The sequence below is a fragment of the Rhopalosiphum padi genome, chromosome 1 (genome assembly GCF_020882245.1).
Source record: "Rhopalosiphum padi isolate XX-2018 chromosome 1, ASM2088224v1, whole genome shotgun sequence".
NCBI classification, from domain to species: domain Eukaryota; kingdom Metazoa; phylum Arthropoda; class Insecta; order Hemiptera; family Aphididae; genus Rhopalosiphum; species Rhopalosiphum padi.
The window spans coordinates 11596808-11618345 of NC_083597.1; the positions used below are offsets into that span (position 1 = coordinate 11596808).

Sequence of the window (21538 nt, forward strand, 5' to 3'; positions counted from 1 at the left end):
TATTTTTTATTAGGTTTATTGGTGTATGTGTTTTACTGAAGTTATTTTGTAGTAGTTACATGGCTATGTTTTCTATTCTTTGTAAACATCTATAGACTTCAGGTACCTTCAATCATTGTCATAACTAGTCCTTTAAGTTAGGGAACTTGAGTTCTAAAAATGTCTTATAGCAATTTTTTTTTTAATTAGACAATTATTTATTATTGCCATTGGTGTTGAAAACTGACTTAAATTATTATTCGTTTACTTATATGAAACATATATTTTTTTTACATTGAGGGCAAAACTAAAGTTAATACTTATATGTTTATTAGCACATATGTTTACCCAAAAATTCTGGAGGGGCTTTAAGAAATTCTGCAGGGGTGGCTGAAGTTCACCCATGCCCCCTAGTTACGCCTATACCTATAATCAATGTTAAAATACATATTTACAAATGTAAGAATTTAAACTTTTATACATACATACTATATATTTTGCAAAAATGCTATTACAAAATGCAAGTTTTTAATAATCTATTTTTTATCCAGATAAATTTAGATCTTTTATCTATTATCAAGATAAATATTTTAAATGATACACATGGGATACATAATCATTAGTGGTGGTATTACCTAGGTATATCGTTATATTTATATTAAATTTCAATAAATTATTTGTTGTATACAGTGGTCGCCATTTACTAGACCATTTGAGTCTATTAACTGAATGCGTCGTTAGAGGCTGATAACCCCAAGAAAATGAAAAAATATTTAGGCAATGCTATTATGTAATAAAAGAACGGATGGGTAGTTATTTAATAGAAAACATTGTGTTCAATTATTAATGAAGTAGTAAAATATTGTAATAATTAATAATCTATAGGTACCTAATTAATTTTTGATAAAATTTCATCCAGGTTGATCGGATTTACCTTTCTTCGGCAACTTCACGATCATTTCTTGGTAGGTTTATGTTACTCGAATACGTTTTTACTGATTCTCTCTGGGTAGAACTTGAAGCGCTTCTAGTATTTATTTTATTGTATTTAAAACAAATTTATAATGCATAAATCTCTTTACAATCGAATTAAGTATATAAATATATTGAAATAAATTAAAGTAGACAAATAAAGAAATAAAAATACTTAAAAACATTTATCGTTTATTGTTAAAATATTTTAAAAATCTATTTTTATTTCTTCTAATTTATTAATTATCGCATCAAGTAAAAAAGTTAATATTATATATTATTATTGTAAACTGTGATAAAAATTGATAGTTATCGTTTCGGTCATTACATTTCCGGAAAATAACCACAAAAACGGTATTTTATTTTTTTTAAATATAAATTTTTATGTATTTTATTGTTATGTATCTCATCTGTATCATTTCTAAGACTGGTGACTGGCCAGAATTGTAGTTTTGCCTTTGAAAACTGATGACACTTCCTATTAGATTCTGAGCGAAACGATGAATATATTGATTTTACAATGATGTGTATTTTTTTTCTGACAGACGACAGTCATCACCTTTTGGGGCAGTAAAAATGCTTTAATTTTCAACTTGGTCTAAAATATTGGATCTAATTAGTACTTTACATTGACTTGTGTATAAAAACTGTTGAAATAAGAGGTCTTTAAGTCTCGCACAACATTAGTCGCCTAGTGCCTAGGGACTCACTAAACCCTTAATCCCAGACTTATTAATCATTATAATTCCTGATTGACCCCTAAAGCAAAAATAGTGTAGATTTTTTTAAACTAATAAATAAAAAAAATAAAATGTTTGCAAGTGGGTACCGCTCTGGTCTGCTGTACAATAGGTGTCAAGTGGGCCATAGTTATGGGTGTGTTAAATTTGAATTCAATGATTTTATTTCATTGTATCATCCTATATCACTTAGTATGTTTTATGATATATTTTTTTAATAGGTATAGCTATTAAAGTCATTTGTTTTACTTTAAGTTTTTGTATTAAAGTAGGTTAATATATTTTTTCCCTGAAAAATCGTTTTGAAAGAAATAGGTAGGTATAAGGTAATTATAATATAGCTGAATTGCTGAATTTCTATTGTAAAATTTTTAATTACAAACGGTCATAAAAATTAATCTGACTTTCCAGTAGAATTTTTTTTTAAATATAGGCTGTAAAATGTTTAAAGAATCTTAATTTTCAAAACTTAGGTATAATTAAAAAATATATGTCTGCTATGAAAAAAAAAATGAATTATTTTATATGTTATGTAAAATATGTATCTATTGATGTCAGTTTTTTTTGCGCCGAGTAACTTAATGACCATGCTTTTATTGAATAATGTTGCTCAAAGCCTTTTTCATTTACTCCGTTTACAACTTTTTCTTTTCCACTTCCATTTTCCAATGTTGCACGTTCAATCTTTGAACGATTTTTCAAAATCCTATTCATTGTGGAATGAGGAACATTTAATCGAGCTGCAGCGTCGCGTAAACTAAATTTTGGACGCCGGAGCTAAATTAAAAGTCTAAAACGATTACAATAAAGATCATAGTGGTCACTATATACTGTCTATACTTACGATAAAGAACAGTAAAAACAAACGAAATTAATTGAACAAGTGTAATTTAGTATCGACAGTAAAGTTAAGGTTAGTACCGTATATAGTAATAGTACCTTGGCCCTAATAATTGTTTTGAATAACCGATGTGTTGTTTCAATAATCCGATTGATTTTCAATGTTTTATTATACAGTCCCTAGACATTTGGTTTCAATAACGCGATTGTATCAATTATCCGTGTTCCTAATAAGTGGCTTCTACTGTACTTGCATTTGATTTGTTAACTAGTACAATTCACTTACTTTTTCACGAGTTCACGACATCGTAACTCGCATTGAACATTTTTTCAAGTTTATTCGGACGGTTGATCGAAGGAAAAATATTATTCTAAGCTAATCTTATATATTTATTTAAAATTGGTCTTGACGAATAATTTGGTGTACCTATAAGACATTTTTACGTCGGATATTTTTGTTTATAAATATTTCTGTTTTTGGGTTTTTTCATTGGTATTTTTTTCTAAACAATATGACGCAGAAAACATTTTACTTATAGTATACCGGATCAGGCAACTAAACTACATTTTTTATCGCATTCCAATGTACACCCAGTGGAGCTGTTGGACGGAGTCCGGAGTCGTACGATATATTTATATAGGTACCTTCGTATATATATATATATATATAGGTACATGATATATTATCCTGTAGTATTGTATAAAAAAAAATACTGCTTTATCAATTTATCATCGATACAGGCCACGCCGCCACGGTGCGCTGGTCCCGTGGTCGTATTTTTTCCTGGATTTTTCTGATTGTGCGAAAACCCGCCGCCCAGCGCATGCAATGACCGCGTGAACTGCGTATAATATGATAACTAATAGGAGACTCACGTTTTCACTCAAACCCATATTTTCACCTAACCACTAACCCCCGCAATATAGTAGCGGTAATGCGGTATAAATGCGGCCCCGTACACGCACATAATTTTCCCCGCGCGTCTGCAATGGTTGCAATAATAATAACGGTCAGCAGTTCGTGTAAACATTAATAGCTTGAACGACTGAAGTAGCGTGATAGGTTTATACTTTATGTACGTGCACGCTGAAATTGCACATCTATACTATTCAGCGTCGCCATCGGACCGGAAACTACCCAAAACGGTGAAAACTATATTATACATCAGCCGAAAAAATCCGGAAGCCGCCGCTATGAGACACCTCTATAAATGGCTCTATGTACAGCGGTTGTCGCTCGCGTTATATATGTGTGTAATAAATATATTTTAGTTTTACATTTTACCGGCGTGCCACCGTTTTCAAAAAGAAAAACATAACATTTTTAACGTGCCACGCCGACTGTTTGCCGACCGTACCATTACGTACAACATACTTCTGAATGACATTCAATCGAAATCGAAAACAACAAACGATTGCCTACATTAAATTATAATATATTATTATTTATTATTTGTTGTCTATGTAGGCAGCAAAAATGTTAAAAACTAATAATTTAAATTGCGCATAGGAAAGTAGATAAGCGTACCTACGTATAGATACATTTATTTGATAAAAATCAATGTTTATAAATGAAATTACTTCAAGTAGGTACTATAAAGAAATTGTAATGAATCCATTCGGACGCGACGCAATATTATAATAAATTAATAGTAGTAATATCTATACTTCTTACTAACAAATTCTTGTATACATAATTTTTTACGTAGTTTTGGAGGATTCAACTGTATATTTTCGTATAATTTTTTATGTTACATTTGAATGTAAATATTATTTTATTATTATTTTGTCCTCGACTCTTGAGGAATAGAAATTCTTAAACATTTCGTATGTACTTTTTTAAACTCATAATAATTTATGTAAACATTTATTTTAGGAAATTATTTAAATTTCATGTACTATAAATAAAGTTGAGTAGAAAAAAGATTAAAAATATTTGTAAATTTTCTGGAATTCTGGATTATAAGAATATTAAATAATAATACTTGTTATTATTTTTAACTTGGTATACATATCTTAAATTAATTGCACCTAAATATTTTTAATTTTAAGACATCCAATTTTGTTCACTCGTGTCTTCCTAAATATTTGACCCATTTCCTAATGTCAAAGTAAGTAAATGTTGTAAAACATTATAGTCCTAATGAATAAATCTCACGACGAAACAATATACAATTATATTATTAAATTTGTACTAAAGGAAGACATGAGGTCTCGTCTGACTCGTAGTAGCTATTACCTAACCAGGACGTTAAGCGGGTGTATTTTGAACGTGAAATTTATTTTCCTTTTCCCTCGGGAAAAATGGCATAGTGGTCGTGGTGGAAGGAATGAAGATTTCATCTGAGAACAAAATTTAAAACGGTAGACGAAATGACATAAATTCCCCATGTGGCAGCGTGTCCCATTCGCATTTACAAGTATCTATTTTTTACTGTAAGCCGAGCTCAAACGTGCACTGCTTTCCGGGCTGGAGCAAGACACGTGTAGCGTGTTAAATTTTTTCGATAATAAGAAGTGTAATAATAATAATAATAATTCATATTATTTTATGTATATTATATTAAGTCAGTGATTTTCTGGTCATCACCTTGAATCGTTAGTTTTGGTTTTCAGTTCCTTTAGTCAGTATATTAGAATGAGATACGACGAGAAACGGGCGCACCATAAATGGCGACAAAACTTAAGTTTTTCACTAACAAGTGCATAAATATTTACTTTTAAGTTATGGCCTTATGGGTGCATGTTTTTTTTTGTATAAATACTTATTTTTATTTTTAATATTATTAATTAATAACAATAATATATTACTTTTGAGAAAAAATAACTGTAAAATAATTATTAATTATTATAATAAATCATAACCTACTTGAGAAATATACATTTATAAGCGATGTTAGTGATGTATATCATTTATGTTGAAGCCGTTGAAAGTATACACTGTAAACACATTCCATTTAGTTGCAGATACACAATAAAATCATTGTTTTGTGCAAATTGAAGGTTCTTCATACATTTTCATTACAAATATTATAAAAAAAGTTGAGCGTAAATGCATAATTATTTTTTATAATTATTAATACTTAAAATATGAACGATATTGTTTAAGTATAATATTCCCACGTAAAATAACGATTGCTCATCAAATAAATTTTGATAATTTGTTTTATTCAAAAAATACATTAATTTAAAAAACTTAAAGCATTCCAATACTTTACAATATACAATAAAATATTAAGACTAATACTAGTGTTTGAAGTTCAAATATTGATAATAATCGTCAAAATTTAATTTAAGGTTTCTTGTATATTATTCTTGTATAGAAACCTAAAAATCTCAAAAAGTCAAAAATACATAATAGAATTTTCTTATAGAATTTTCAAGTGCAAATTCGATGAAATTGGAATTTTTTAACAATTTTTTGACAATATACAATTCATACAAATTCTTTATAATAAGTTTCAGTGGTATAATTGTTAATATGGATAATATGAATGTCTTGAATAAAGAAATTACTTAGCAGTACTTAATGCATACTGGTATATTAGAGTTATATTACTATGTATGTTCACCAATTTCTCTTCAGCATTGTACCCCCCCCCCCCCCAGTTTTTCAATTATCACTCCGCCCAGCTATTTTGGTTTAAGACATACTACGTTACCACATTATATTTCCAATGCAAAGTAGGTACCTACATTCTTTTAAGGCTAGTGTACACCCCTGAATCTTAGTTGTGCCTATGAATCTATACATTTATAATAAAACGGCTATCTACTTGTCCAATTTTTATATTGCATATTATTTGTGTATATGATGTCAAATTGTTGATACGTTCATACGAGTGTGAGAACAAGATAATAATATTGTCTATAAACATTAAACAGTTTAAAACTTTAAACCTTACGTACACAGAAAAACTTACTATTGCCTATACAGAACTCCTTAAAAACAGTGCGTTTAGAATCTCGATTAATGTAAATTTACTAAATTTGAATAATTGGTTAGTAAATAGAAGCTAACATTTATAATGATAGTGGATCTATTAAATAATCTAGTTTGTACATTCTGTAATAGTAGTTCAGATATTTTTATCAATATTAGCTATATGTTGGTAATAGGTATTATAATTTATGATATACAATATTATATTAAACGGCTTGTATAGTGAGTCTTATTTCACATAAATACGGGTTGTCATTATACTTACGCATCAGACATTATTTCTCGCTTCTCATCCATAACGTTGTTCAACCATTAAAGTTGCTGGGAAAATCTAGTTTTAGTTGCAGGTTAGTAGGTATAAAGTTTCGATTAGGATTTCCGGGACTTTTAACGTTGTTAGAAACTTTGGGTTATAAGAAAATTCAATTATTTCTTAATAAAAAGTCCGATATACTTCGTATACGGAACAGGCTACCATAAGTTAGCCATGTTAAAAGTTATATATCTATATGGATTCTTATATACTAGTGTACTGTTAAAATTCAAAAAACAATGCATTACTGCGAACGAAAAATTTATATTTTATATATTAAATTTTTATAATATTAACTTAATAATATATATTATTTTAGTTTTTAAAGAAACATTTAAGTTTATTATTTTAGAGTTTTTGTTATAGAATATTGATTGAAATGTAATTTAATTTTACATTTTCATCTCTAAAACTTTTTTTTTAAAACAGAAAAATATACCAACGAGCTTACAAATCGCACAGAAAAAAAAGACCTTGATAACATTGATATAAATATAGATTCGATCAACAAAACATTTGTCACTATTCAGCTTACAAACGGATTTGTCAAACTATAAATTAAATTTGTTACTTAAAAATGTATTTAACAATACAGCTTTATCATTCAAGTTAATTTAATTTTTGAAATGACAAAACAATTATTATTGATTTAAAAAAATATTTATTGAAATGATGAATACATATTGTTGAGTCTTGAGTGAATATAGTAAGATTTATCAAATTGACAATTTATTGTCAGTTAGAAAAAATAAACTATTTCAGTATATTAAAACAATATTTTTATTAATCGGTCGGCGTAATAAATGTTAGATTTGTTAATGGTCTACTAAACACGTTTCTTCAATTTTATTACTAGCATGTTTTTCAGTGGTGGTATTATAAGTTATAATGCATATAATATAAAGAATATTTATTTACTATTGCGTTAAATATAATATTTATGTAAGATTTTCGTTCAATTAATAAAACTAAATTAAAATTATATTTAATTATAGACATATAGCGAGCATTTTTTCAAGTACTTGTGGTAATAAAAATATATATTATATACATTTATACATATAATACCTAATTGATAATAATATATTTATAATTACATCCAAATAAAACCATTGGTAAACTTAATATACTGCAATTATTTTAATAGTTTACCAACGAAAATTTTTCATTTGGATAATACTATGTTGTTGTCATAATTACCCATTATAATTATATAGCTATTATATATTTATTAGAATTAATAAGCCATTTTGTTATTTTGAAATTACTCTGATAGTTATATTCAGTTTGATAATAATATTATTAATTCGATAGTAATTTTGAAAAATTATTTTTTATTTTAGGTGCTTAAATGTATATTATTTACACTTTTAATATTACATCATTTCTTCGTGTATTATTAAATGTATTTCAAATTGTATAACTTAGTAACGAGTATCTATATGATATAACCAGTGTAATGTATTATGTTTAATATATTTTTTTACCATTTATTAGGTATTTGATTTTAAATTCGTTAACGATATTGCAATCATGATAAAATTGAAAAATTAAGGATATTATATTGTATGATAATATAATGTAACTTTTTAAAACGTAAATAAATAAATAAATAAATAAATAATACAAATATAAATGTATAAATAAATATAAATTATAAGTATATATCGTATATTGTTCGTAAGATAAGTTAAATTTATGTGATGAAGTTAAGTGCCCGATACCTACTGCAATTATTCGTATACGACATTAATACCCACAGACATTAAGTGAAAAGGGTATAAAATATGAAATGTCTCCTCTCCTACCCATCATGTATATTCCTATATTTATCAGCGGTACCCGCGATATTCGCAGGCAACTTCTTTTTGAAAGAATTGCAATTTAAATAATTCGTAGAAGTGCTTACGAGGTAAACGAGTATTATAATAAATAATATCCTGGCGACGGATATAAAAAACCACAAAAATATATTGACGAAACCCAATTTTATGTCCGGTACCAATCACGATAGGCTTACTTAGCTTGTTACATATTTATGCGATGTAGGTACTGTGTTTAATCGTATTTTATACCTGTTATCGTTTATTACAATACGTTGGCTATACATTTAATTTTAAGAATGTTTTTAAAACTTTTAGAAGACGTGAACATTTTGTTTAAGTTAAATATAAATAACTAATTATTATAATGTCGTGGGGGGGATAGAGAGAATATGTTTAATTATTTTTGTGGTAGAGGATTTTTTTGATCTGTTTTTCACACCGAGTGAACTTTTTTTACTATTGAGATTTAATATTGCTGTTATCGGATAAAAGCAGTTATTATTAATTTACACATAATATATAAAACTTCTTTAAAACGAGTTAAAACTTTAAAGTTATACCTAATATGGTAATACAAAATATTTACGTGCGATCATCTTATATTAATTTCAGCAAGGTTTTTTTTATCGAATAACAGCTGATATTACATTCCGTCATGTATTTTTGTCAGATATACGCGACAACACAAACTTTTGAGAGTAATTTGAAGTTTTAACTCACTTTATCTGTTTTTATTATTGGATTTGGTAACTGTGAATTATAATACGTACTCATGGATTGTAAACACGTTTTGCACTTTTCTCTTAGAAAATTATTATAATATGTGTACATAACTCAAGAGTCGAAAAGTATATAATATAGCTATATGTAAAATAGTTGTCCGTATTCCGTACGAAAACTCTCTTATGACAGAAAGCAAGTGGCAATGCTTACAAATAAGCTATGCTGTTGTATACTTAGTCCGACAAAAATATTGATTACGTGCTGCAGGGTTGAAAATTAAACTTTCTATATCGTTTAATTTTAGTAATTACACCAAAACTACTAAGTGAAAATGTATCAAAAAACTTACTTAAATCAGTTTTAAATGTACATCTAAATAAATGTCATAAAAAGTTTTTACTTAAGAACATTGTGTTTTGTGCACAAAAAGGGTCAACAATATAACATTTTACCTCAAAATGTGTTTTGTTACTCCATACTATATAGTATATAAAAGGGTATTCAGTATTTACCCTTTACCCATTTCAAATTGAAAGCCGTTCTACAAAAACATTTGATTATACCTTTAACACTGAGAACGGTTGTACAGATAACTATATTATATTGTATTCATATAATGTATATTACAAAAAAAAAATAATAAACAAACATCGGTTTTTAATATTATTTAAGAAAATAATGAAATCACTTTAATTGATCATAGTCAAAATTTAGATTATATTTATTTTAAAGCTAATATTCTGCTTTATAGTATCGGCCTACCTCGTAAAAAAAAAAAATTAAAAAAACACAGTTTTTGGCACACAACACGATAAAACTGATAAAAGTATATACATTGGTTGTATGGGACTTTATTCCGTTAAAGAATAATTTAAATGGAATTTATATTGTTTTTTTTCATTATATAATTTATAGATTAGATATTGACCTTAAAAATATATTATATGTGTTTTAAGTTATAACTAGCTTAATAATTTTAATGGCTTGTACAGTTATACCTATACTGGCTATACTTATAAACATTTAAATTTAATTGTAAATATATCATAAATATACGAGATTATACGCCACCATACTGTATTTGTTACTTGTAATCTAAAATCTAAATAATATTGTATTCTGCCTACAAATTGCCAAATGGGAGAAAATACTGGCTACCTATATATTATGATCATTATTCATTTTCAATTAAACAGTTACTGTATCGTAGTATGAGTTTTGAAAATGTGGATATAATATGCTTAAATTACGATCAGTAAAATATTTGCCCATATAATCAGTATATTGTACGTACCTCTTGCAAACTGTATAAAACAAATCACTTTGATTAACATTGGCAAAATAAAATCGATATCAATTTGTTTATGGTGCGATATATATATACCTACTATAAATTGTTTTTCTGTATTCTATTTCTTCAGTACTTATTGACCTTTTATGCATAGTATTTTTCTTTCTACATTGTTGTTTTGCTCTATTTATTGGAGAGCACATCATACATACTTACGTTCGATTTTGATATTTTAATATACAAATGTTATTGAATATATTTGCTATTTCGAGACTTGCAATGTTATGTATTAAGTTCTCTAAAATAACAGAACTTAAAGTTTATGTAATGTATTCCAGTATAGGTAAATAAAGTCAATAATTTCTGAGTGTGTACTTTACCAGCTCCAAGTGAAGTAAAATCAATTCTAATTCTCCAGGTAGTATAAGATTGAATTAAAAAGGTATGTTTTATGAGGGTTCGGAGTTAATGTTCGCACACACTTCAGCGGTGGCGGTAAAATTGTATCCGACTACATTTTAACGCCACCGCTGCAGTGTGTGGGGACCTATAAGGTGTAAACTATAGTTAACAGTATACACTGCATATTATAATATGTATTAGCTTTGAACAATTTATACAAGGTTCCTTATAAGTTTTTCTTACAGAAACCTACACATTTAAAAAAAAAGTAAATACACAATATTTTTTTATTGACATTTCAAGTTTAAAATTCAACAAAATTGGATATCTAAACAAAAAATAATGATTTCAGTTATTATGTTGTAATTTAAAAATATTATTTATAGGCACTTGAAGTTCTTCGTTCCAACGTATATTATTATTTAGTTATCTATACAATGACATTTTAAAAATATTTAAATTAATTTTAAGCTATTTATTTTACATGACTAACCTAATCATACTGTCCTACGGTACGCCTGTATCGATATAATATCTATACGTTATTAACAGCTTGTAATATTTTATGAAATGACTAAATGACCCAACAAACGTTGTTTTTCCAATAAAGAATTTGTATAAATTATAGCTGTATTGCGTTGCCCGTAAAAAAAAAACCCGAGTTAAATATTCTCCAAATTACAAGCTTTTTTGTCGAACTTCATATTATTTATTGAATGAAAAAAATGTATGGCCCGTGGTAATTGCTACCTAATTTTTATCTTTTATTATCGTTCTATTTTTTTGTCATTGCTTATGAATATATTAAGTAAAATTTTAAGGTTTTTTCGTGCTCGTAGTGCGCGGAACTCACAACTTAATGATATTTATTATTTGATAATGTTACGTGTGTGTTATTGATGAGAACATTAAAATATTTTACTGTAACGAAGCATCTCTTCATTGACCACATTATTCATTTTTCCGTTAGGCGCAAGGATGACTGAACTGTTTGGTGAACTCACTTTGAAGCATGCCACAATGGATTTTGCATGTAGTCTTAAAATGTTGGTGGTATATAACTCTAATGGTGTACCTGAGAATGAGATAAGCAAAGATTCTACTCCAATCCTACTCTTGAAAGTAGAATGATTCGCCGGTTTTTTTAGTTTGAAAACAGAAACTACATAGCGCATTCATATTTTTATATTTTGAGTATTTGATATTTAGTTCACTAAAAATGTTTAACATATTATGATTATTAGAAAATTGTATTCATTATGACTTTCGGACAATCATATATTAAAAATAATATGAATATATAATAACATTGAACGGATACAATATAGTTCACAATATTAATAGTGTCTTTTGAAGTTTCCGGTACTATATTCAGTCATTTATTGTGCGTTCTAAATCGTTTTTGTCATCGATTTATAAGCATCTATTAACGAGCAAACAACTTTAGTAGTGTACGAAACGCCGTCTAGACTCTAGACAGACAAATACATAAGTGTATAACGAGTATTGAGGAAATATTGACTCAAAAATAAAGAGAAATTGCAACTTCATTAAAATCAATTAAAATCGATTAAAATTAAAATAAACATTTTAGCTCATGAGTTATTTACTTTGATGTTCAAAACACATGTTATTGCTATTTTACTGTAGATTTATTGAAACGAGCAAAACTGCACAAAAATAACATAAATTATTAATAACTATCGACAATTAATGCTTGAAACGGTTCTCGTGAATTTCACAGAATTCCTTTCTAATAGTCATTATGTTTAGTTTATATTGAAATTGTAGGTATATCCATAACTTGGACACTTATAGCGGCACAATTAATGAAAATAAAATAAAATAATAAATTGAATATTTTTGAAACTTAAGTATATATTATTTATGTATTTGTCCTTTTAAATATATCTTTGATATCAATGAAATGTTAATATTTTATTAATCACTTGGTTTAAAATAAATAAATTGTTTACTTTTATGTACAAATATAGTATTTGGCACTATACTTATTTGTTTCTGCAATCTTTATTTTTACTATATGCGAAACAGGTTGTCGTGTTACTTCCAATTGTAGTCCACCAGTGGTGAGTCTACATTTTTTTTAAGGAACGGTCACTCTACCAAAATTGTAAGGATGATGTGTTGTAAATAACTTAAAGTAATCGTGTATATAACTCTAGAGTCTAAACAATCGGGGATCACCGATTAATATTTGTGAAGAGTCACTTTAAGCATTTAGGAAGTTTTAGGAGCCATAAACGTGCAATTGGTGCAATGAACATACTTATCCAAATTATAAAGGAAGTAAACTCGGAATAAGAAAATTAAATCAAGATTAATGAAAACCTTATTAAATTAACCATCAAACCAAAATACATTTCCCGCCCACCGTCTACAATTTGGCGACTCCTGCTTTAAACGGTTCATCTAGAACGTCGCACGAATGTGTTATAAAAATGTATAATATTATCGTCACACACGCGCATTTCCCGGCGTAATTATCTCCAATGCTCTGATTCGCAGAGTCGCGCTGGGCAGTGTAATCGTACCTAGGTCCTTGATTTATTATAATATTATCATGTACACAACTATAATAATAAAAAAAAAACACCTAAAGTCGAGCCGCGTGTCAATATTCAAATAATTTAATATTCATATAGATCACGCGATACGCGCGTCTCGTTTGAGCCTTTCTACTATCGCCGACTTGCAATCGTATAACTGTTGCAGATAACACGAAAACGCGCGGCATCGGAATGCGGTCGAGTTACCGCTTGCAGCCTATAATAATAGTAAACTGCTGCAGTAATGATAACATTATATTATACATTTGTAGTTTGTAAGGATTTTTATTTTTCTAAGGTCGAAGTAATGAATTCAATACGGTCGTGTGCGCGTAATAATAAAACAGTACCTATTTAGTGTTTACTTACATATATATAAATGTGTATATTATATCATAATTGATACTATTAAGTTTAACGTTGTATCGTTTTATACACGCCCACCGCGGTCCACGCAATGCGCTCAATCGGTCGACGACAGATTTTAGATACCGTGCAGGCATGAAGTCGTGATTCAGACAGACACAAGTACAGTATAATAATATGGTCAATAATAAAAAAATATAAAATCCCAGTAAAGTCGCTCATTTGCGGTATAGTAGGTGTCGGCGTGTACCTCGATCATTGAGTAGGTCACTGTAATGGATGTATTAAATTTGAATTCAATGATAAATTGCATTGTATATACGAAAAAAGTTTCTCAGCGGGGACTGTCGGACTATTTCTAATGATATTTTATAATTGATTTATAATAAGTTGAGACACACTATTAGAAATTTATTTTTATAAAAGTATGTTCAACACTAATTTTTGCCAGAAACATCGCAAAATAATATATATTTTATTATTATAACATTTTTGTTATTAACTCATACGTGAATATCACGATTTGATTTGTGCAAGTTATATGTCTTACGTTTAATAAATAAATTCATTTTTAGATTTTAAGCGACCCTCGCAAGTCGAAATCCTGACAAGACGAGGAAAATTTTGTTTCCGATAAACTCCGACTTATCCGAAGTTCCTTCACACGACAGGTACAGGTATTGTAATAATACTGTGTGTATACGCATTTTGTTTACAGTGTTTCGTTTTGTATGCACACGTACGCGCTAGCGCGACTATATATTACGATTATCCACTGCGGTCGCGTGGAAGGAGGTGAAGACTCGCCTGTGGGAACCGCGCCGTAGCAACCAGCGGGGTTAGGGACACACGCTCGTAAACACTACTACGGTTTAGGTTTTACGCGCATTAAAATACTATACTACTACGTTAATAATAACAATGTCCACACCCCCACCACAAAACCACCACAATATATACGTACACAGTATTATATGCGTCAGGTGCGTGCGAGATAGAACGATGGACTTATTACCTATATGGGACTCTGCAGTTCCATATACAACATTATATTATATCCTATACTATCATATTATATATATATATATAGTAGTAGTATTCTTATTAAAACGTATACCTATATGTATAATTTTGATTTATATATACGAGTTTCGTGTATAGGTGCGCGCGCTTGCGTTTCTTTCACTCCGTCGTTGGTTGCCGCCGTGTTATTATTATTATTATTCATAGTCGTCGTCGTCGTCGTCGTCGAAGGCCATTGCCGCCGCCGCCGCCGCCGCCGCCGCCGCTGTCTCTGTCCGGCCCGAGAGTTCGTATATTCCGGTTGCACACGGTCGACCACTAGCCGCCGACGACGCCACGCATTCGTCCGGACACTATCACGTCGGTAGAACGTATCCCGCGCGCGCGCGCATAAACGATGGTTCGACGCGTACGCGATTGACCGAACAGTTATTCAGTTAATGCTATTTTCGTATTCCGTTTCTATCCTCACGTAAATAGTGTGTGTGATTTTTTTTATTTTTTTTTTATTTTTTCGTATTCCATCAACAAGTTGAAAGTCGGTCGATTGCCTACCCTCGACGATTCGCCCGCAAGGAAAACACTCTAAAGTGCGACGCCACTCAAAAATACTACGTTACAACTTCGCCCACGCGCAGGTTAGTTTTGCAAGCACCGACTATAATATTATAATGTCAATATCGACAAAATTTTCACTAGGTGTCGCACCGCCCGTCGGTTTCTAAGAAGGTTTGTTGTTAGTTTGTTCCCGTACAATAACCCGCGAATTCGGGTTGACCGTCCGCTAGTTTATAATGTAATGCTATACATCTATAGAATAGCAGTAATTACGCTACACGCGACATCCAAAAACAAAATATAACTTATAAGGAACGCTATGTATAGCTTACATAAATAATACGGTCGAGTTATGTATTATGAATAATAATAATACATAATATAATATACCTATAATAAATCATAAGTGTATTATATTTTTTCGTAGTTTTCATTATTAGCACCGTACGTGTATTACGGGACGTGATAATTTGATTTTGTTAAATTGTATTTTGTACAGTTCATTACTTATTAATTATTATTACATGACGATGCGAACGAACAAGCAGTTGTCTGTTGCCGCAGTCGATCGAGTAGGTGACGCGTTAAAGTCTCCCGCAGACTCCGCGCGGTCTGTGGGACGCGACGAGATATTGAGATTTGTTGTCGATCGATAACTTTGTGACTACAGTTCAACGACTATTAAGTATTATTGTCGTTTATAGATCAATAAACGGGTGGGTCGACGTTTGATGAATAGTCTTATCAACTCTACATACAGCATACAATAGACGCGAATTTCGTAAGCCTATACAAGCGTTATTAAAATTTTTAGTGTATAGATATATCTAAGATAGGTACTAATGTTAGATTAGGTCATTGATAAGATAATAATGACTCAATAGTTTGCGTGTACATATAGTGAATAAACGTTACCGATTTGCTGTAAGGAAAAACTGAAACGATAGTTATTTATATTACGTGCGAATAAAACAAAATGGTCAATTGTACTGTAAAAAAAAAATATTTAAATTAATTAATATAAAATGATAAATATTAAAAATAATTTACTTTTAATGTTAAAACGGTTTCCAGTACCTATATACAATTAATAGAAGTGTGCCATATTATTGGTAATACAATTGTGTCGTTTATTATTACGATATGCAAACATATATTGAAGAACGCTAAAATATAGTAATTAAGCCATAGCGTATTGGTTGTACGTCCAATATACAGTAAATTTATATAGGTATACAAAGCTACAAAAATATTGTAGTTTTATTAAAAAAAAAACGAATTCAACCACCACTTAAAAATGTGAATCACTATTGTATGTTGATTACTTGTAAATGCATTTATTAAAATGCACTAACCCGTTTTAAAATGTAATCACGATATAGCTCTTATAGGTAATCAAATTATGCTCTATTTAATACTTCGTTGTCAAATGTTTACTGTTTGGTATTGATTTTACAAACTGCGGTATCTCCGAGGTGTTGTATTAGAACAAAATTACACGAGTAACTCATTAGTCAATACAAATAAATACTCTACGGAATTATTTAAGTAGCAAATTCTGACGACAGATGTATTTCGTGGTATTAGTATTTTAAGTATTAACTATAATATATAAATTAAAATCAAGAATGTCGAATGTCCTTAATTTCCTCATACATTCACCTAGATCAATTAGATCGAAATTTTAATATAATTATACAGGTTTGCAGACACATATTATATAATTTACTAGTAACTATATAGTCGTTAGTAATAAGAGAGGTCCCTTAATCATAGTTTTCTGGTTAAATATTTTTTTTTTTTTTTGTATGTGTAGATATCGGCGTAATCCGGCTAAAATAATTTTATTAGCAAGCTAATATTTAAATATTTTAAAAAATGTTTATAATAGTTGGAACCTTGAAAGTACACATTTATTTTTATAAAAATAAATTTTCTACTTTTTGGTAGTGGTTTTGTTATTAATAATCTATAACATTATCAATTTCAGTATTTCACAATATAAGAAGTAGAATATACGTTTTTAGAATATTGATGTATAAATTCCAAAATAGATATTGATTAAATATTTATTATTAATTAACTTTCAAAGTTTAGACGAGCGGAGTAAAATTACAAGGATAGTACTGCGCAAAAGTCAGGAATAATAATATAATATTAGATTTTTTTTTTGTAAAATGTTTTAAACTTGTAAATGTACTACTATACAAATATTTTTTTTCAAGTTCACAAAAATTGACTTAGTAATATAATCAGTTAAATAAATATGATGCAATGAATGCAATAAATTGTGTTATAAATGTATAGATTCGCTACATCTCATGAAAATTATCACTCGATAAGTCTGACGATATTGTAAAAATTAAATGTGTAGGTATCACATTAATCAACAAGTAAGCCACGTGCCCACGTGTATCCAATGCCATTAGTTTGATTGAAAACGATACCCTTCGGTGGGTCTTAGACTTTGTGAAAATGAATACACATTACCTACCTATATATAGTATATATAGTATAAACATTTGTATTTCAATATTCAGTCTATGGTTTTTTAGATAATTTTTTCTCTTTTTAACAAACTCAGTCATCTCATTGAATAATAGTTTATACAAAAATAAGTATGTAACTATTGTTGATTATTATACAGTTTATTTTATATAGCTTGATATTTTAATTATACTTATTCGGGGACTTTTAATTCTATTTTTAGTGCCGATATCGGTGAAATGGTGGTGATTTAAGAAAAAGTATTTGGATTCGGTGAAACTCGCTAGCGCCTTAATGAATAACCCAATGCTAATGAACACGAGTATTATACGATTGACTGCAGTCAAATTCAGTATATATAAATATATTCAAATATATAGTATATATATATCGTGATTCCGCCTATGAATAATATTATATACGATGGCACTTCTTTGAATATTTTAATCGGCAGAACGGGTTTTATTATTTTTCTATCCAACACGTATCCATTGCCCCTCGGCAACGCATAGATATCATAATAATAATATATACACTACGGCGGTGTGCCGTCTTACGGATTGTAGGTCGCATCACGACAACTGATCGAAAAATCTCCGCAACATAACGTTAATGGTGTATTACTAATGAGTGGTGAACATGACGATAATATATACATGCCTAAAATTATATTATGCAATATATGTATATTTGATACTTTTCGGTTTCAACGGAAATTTGGGTACTGCAGTGATACGTGGAATCACTTATCAATCAAATGAATCTCGTGAAAATGGATTTAATATATTATATCGCGTATTAATTTAGTGTAGGTATATTCCACGAACTTAACCACGCGAAATAAAATAATATCCAGTAACCGCGCTTGTTGACGTGTGTACAATATACTCGTAGGTCGTCCGTGTATTAGGTTAGATCAGGTATAACATTATAATATCGGGTTTGTCGACTTAACTTGACGGTTTTTATAAAACACTATAATTATTATGATATAGATTCGGGTTTATTCAAATCGTGGAAAAATTAAAAACATATTACCTTGTTCGTAAATTTACGACATTGACAATAAATTACTTCGGTATACGTTTTTTTAAATTTTCGTCTGATAATTGGATAAGCACATAATTTATTTTATTTTATATTATTCGTTAATGTGATTCAATAGTTAAAATGATTGACACTAATATTCTTTGGTTTTTCACAATATTTTCAACAATTATTTGACTATTTTCATAGTAGACACCCGAAACAGTGAAACCTATTAACTTAACGATTATCATAAATGGGTTTTTTTTTATAAAAAAACTAAAATTTGCCGGTTTGAGAAGTGTTTTAGACGAATAAAAAAAACGAGTTTTTTATTGAAACAATCTTGAAATACACGAGGACATTTGCTAGTAAATTTGTCGTCCCGTCTATAAATTATTATAATTTATAGTATATAATACCTATTCAATAAGTATATTTTGTAAAGACGATGTGCACTTACTTTTAAGTAGAAATCAAATCGTTTTATATATGTTCAAAAGTCAAATCTATTCTGTTTGTTATTGAACCGTGAATAATATTTTTATTATTTTCGACGATACGTCGTCGTCAGCGTCAGGCGTTGGCGTACTTAATATATTTATATATTAAAACAAAGTATCCGAGAAACATAAAAACCACCGAGTTGCATTCTTTTTGTATTTTTTTTCATGTATACGAAAAGTCACAATTATTGGGTTTCTCAGATTTCCGCGGTAGGTAAAATATGTTTATTCACTGTGAGGTTAATGAGAATTGAGAGTGTGGAGAAATGTGTTAGAATATATTACGTATTAATATAATAATTATATATATTAATACGACGGATCTAAGGAAAAAAAAAATCAACATAGAAATCAAACGAATTACAATAATTGGTTTATTATCGTATTAACTGAAAAACGACGTGTGTGGCGATTATGCGCTGCTACCGAAACATCATCGCCGCACCATTAAAAGGTAATCATTTTTTATTCGCCCGTTGATTTGTGACCGAACGATTAGTCTCGCGAGGGGCCTTGGACGTCGAGGCGGACGGACACGTCTTGTCTGACTGTATACGGCGCGCGTCGGTCGCATTGTCCGCGGGACGCGTCGTATATTGTGGTGGTGTAGCACCGTCCATCGGCCCGTCGTATACGGCGAGAGACTTCCGCCGAGCGTAGCGCGGCACTGGTGCAGCACACGGGATGCTGCCAAAATTATTAAATATTCCGGAGTGGAATGAGAGAGACGGAAAATCCCGCGGGTCCGGATAGTCACCCATGACGCGTGCGTGACTAATCGGAATGGACGTGACGTAATTATATTCAGTATACGGGTAGGTAGGTATAACATCGATATATAGTGTAGGATGTTATTATTACAGTGGTCAAGTTAGTACGCGGGGGGGTGGGAGTGGTAAGCTTTTGACGAGACATCGATATAGACCGTGCCTACAACCTGTGCTCTCCATTCACTCGGTGTATTGTTTGGATTTCCTTCGATCTGTGTTTATTTAATAAAATCGGTGTATTGTTGTATATTATATGTTATTATTTTGTTGTAGCACTATACGTTGTCTACAATGTACACTGTCGGGGGATATATATTTTTTTCACTAAAAACAATTATTGTTTTTTTTTTTTATTTCTTGATCACAACAAAAGAGTTTGCTTATACCTACTGTTTTCCACCGTGATGGGTTTTTTTTATGTAAAATAATTTTTTTTTTCATGGAAACCAATCTTGTTAATTTCATTTACTGAAGTAGGATTATTTTTATTTATTTACGTCGAATAATATTGAACCGTATTTATAAGAATTTAAAGTTTAGAACTGTATGCACAGTAAGAATTTCGAGAAAGCTTTTAAGAACTCCTTTAAACTAACCTTTAAATGCTTGTATAAATAATAAATTAATTGTTCAATATTCAATATTTATTTTGAGAATCAACGTTTTCAGTAAAATTATATTTTACTCGAGCACACGCAATTATTTCAAATTATTAGTGGTTGTAGTTTGAAAACTTTAAATTCAAATTTAATATATTATCTACTTAGAAACATAAGAAAATGGTTAAGGGTTGAAATGTATTGATTTAAAATTGAAATATATTAAAAGATTATATGAATATTATCCAACAAATAATTCCATGTAACATCTTTTAAAAAATGTAGCCACATTATATTATAAATTATATTTTCTTGAAAATATGGTATCTAAATATACTTAAAAATTCCAAAGATTTGAATAAATTCATTATTAAAGGGAAAAATGGAACCGTGAATTACTTTGAATATTTACATAGGTAATTATTACTAGAAAAATAATATATTATCTTTGTGATTTGATGATGTCATACTTTTTTTGACTGTGGTTTTTATGATTCGTAAAAGCTGAAAAGCTTTTCGTGTGATCTATTATCGAAAATAAACAATTTTCAACAACATATATTATATTAAATTTGATATGCTATAGATACATAGGTTGTTTATTTTG

General features: G+C 29.3%; 1 protein-coding gene across 1 annotated transcript in view; it reads left to right on the forward strand.

Annotated features, from left to right (window-relative positions):
• Positions 1 to 15251: 15251 nt before the first annotated feature.
• Positions 15252 to 21538, forward strand: part of LOC132930171 (putative ferric-chelate reductase 1 homolog) — a 43572-nt gene continuing 37285 nt past the window's right edge. The window contains exon 1 of the mRNA XM_060995891.1: positions 15252 to 15623. The gene's annotated coding sequence lies outside the window, so the exon portion shown is untranslated. The remainder of the gene's footprint in view (positions 15624 to 21538) is intronic.